Here is a 2,342-nt window from a genome sequence, read left to right as displayed (position 1 = left end):
TTGGCAGTCGAAGACCAACTTTAGTCAGGATAAGTGTACTAGATGTTCCCCTTCAAAATGGCCAATTGTTGGCACCCTTCCCGCTCATTATTTGGGAAGAGGCCCAGGGCCTCTATAAATAGAGCTAGCCACCACAGAGTAGACAGAGAGATCTGGGGGTAGACTAGAGAGAGAGAGGCGACTGAACTCACCCAAGCAGTTCATCACGCCGGCTCAAGGACACCTCTCGCGAGGCTGTTCTTCCTTTGTATTGTTCATCAGGCCCCTGAGGCAATCCACCACACCACACACTAGAGTAGGGTATTACACCACAATGGTGGCCTGAACCAGTATAAACCTCGTGTCCCTCGTGTGTTCTTCTTTCTAGCCTAGATCCCTTGCAAGGCTTCGAGACGAGAGTTGGTAGGGGAAAGATCTTCGTGCGCACCCCAGAGTTCGAACCTCAAGGGTCTGCCGGGACCCGAAATCCGACACTAGGTAGCAATCCACATCAAAAATTCTGTTTTTATCATTTACCTACTCGAGGACGAGTAGGAATTAAGCTTGGGTATGCTTGATATGTCTCCAACGTATCTACAATTTTTGATTGTTCCATGCTATTATATTACCCGTTTTGGATGTTTATGAGCTTTACTTTACACTTTTATATCATTTTTGGGACTAACCTACTAACCGGAGGCCCAACCCGTATTGCTGTTTTTTTGCCTATTTTAGTGTTTCCAAGAAAAGGAATACCAAACAGAGTCCAAACGGAATGAAACCTTCGGGAGCGATCTTTGTGGAACAAACGTGATCCATAGGACTTGGAGTGCAAGTCAAGAAGCAATTGAGGACGCCATGAGGGTGGAGGGCGCCCCCGCCCCCTACTAGGCGCGCCCCCTATGTCGTGGACCCCTCGGGTGTCCACCGACCTACTTCTTCCTCCTATACATACCCTCGTACGTCGAGAACATCAGAGGCGATCACGAAAAACTATTTCCACCACCATAACCTTCTGTATCCGTGAGATCCCATCTTGGAGCCTTCGCCGGCGCTCCGTCGGAGGGGGAATCGACCATGGAGGGCTTCTACATCAACACCATAGCCCCTCCGATGAGTTGTGAGTAGTTTACCATAGACCTTCGGGTCCATAGTTATTATCTAGATGGTTTCTTCTCTCTTTTTGGATCTCAATACCATGTTCTCCTTGATCTTCTTGGAGATCTATTCGATGTAATTCTTTTTGCGGTGTGTTTGTCGAGATCCGATGAATTGAGGGTTTATGATCAAGTTTATGTATGAGAAATGTTTGAATCTCATCTGAATTCTTTTATGTGTGATTAAGTTATCTTTGCAAGTCTCCTCGAATTATTAGTTTGGTTTGGCCTACTAGATTGATCTTTCTTGCAATGGGAGAAGTGCTTAGCTTTGGGTTCAATCTTGTGGTGTCCTTTCCCAGTGACAGCATGGGCAGCAAGGCACGTATTGTATTTTTGCTATCGAGGATAAAAATATGGGGTTTGTATCATATTGCATGAGTTTATCCCTCTACATCATGTCATCTTTCTTAATGCGTTACTCTGTTCTTTATGAACTTAATACTCTAGATGCATGTTGAATAGCGGTTGATGTGTGGAGTAATAGTAGTAGATGCAGGCAGGAGTCGGTCTACTTATCTCGGGCGTGATGCCTATATACAATATCATGCCTAGATAATCTCATAATTATTCGCTTTTCTATCAATTGCTCGACAGTAATTTGTTCACCCACTGTAATACTTATGCTATCTTGAGAGAAGCCACTAGTGAAACCTATGGCCCCCGGGTCTATCTTTTATCATATAAGCTTTCAATCTACTTTTATTTGCATCTTTACTTTTCCAATCTATATTATAAAATACCAAAAATATATTTATCTTATCATACTATCTCTATCAGATCTCACTTTCGCAAGTGGCCAGGGATTGACAACCCCTTTATTGCGTTGGTTGCGAGTTCTTTGTTTGTTTGTGTAGGTGCGTGGGACTTTTGAGGAGCCTCCTACTGGATTGACACCTTGGTTCTCAAAAACTGAGCGAAATACTTACGCTACTATTGCTGCATCACCCTTTCCTCTTCAAGGAAAACCAACGCAAGCTCAAGACGTAGCAGCTGCCGCCCTTCCTCTTCGGAGATACATCTTTGGAGTACTCTGGTAGCGCTTTTCTTATAAAGTTCTCCCCCGTGGACCTTGTAGGCTTTAGAGCGCCGCACAATTCAACATGCCTCACTTTGGTCCTCGGGGAATTCTTGCCTATTTAGGTAGGCTAAGAAGGGTTCGGTCCAGGGGGCAATGACAGCCATGATTACGTGGGCCGAAGGTGT

The sequence above is a fragment of the Triticum dicoccoides genome, chromosome 1B (genome assembly GCF_002162155.2).
Source record: "Triticum dicoccoides isolate Atlit2015 ecotype Zavitan chromosome 1B, WEW_v2.0, whole genome shotgun sequence".
Classification (NCBI taxonomy): domain Eukaryota; kingdom Viridiplantae; phylum Streptophyta; class Magnoliopsida; order Poales; family Poaceae; genus Triticum; species Triticum dicoccoides.
This window is presented reverse-complemented; position numbering follows the sequence as displayed.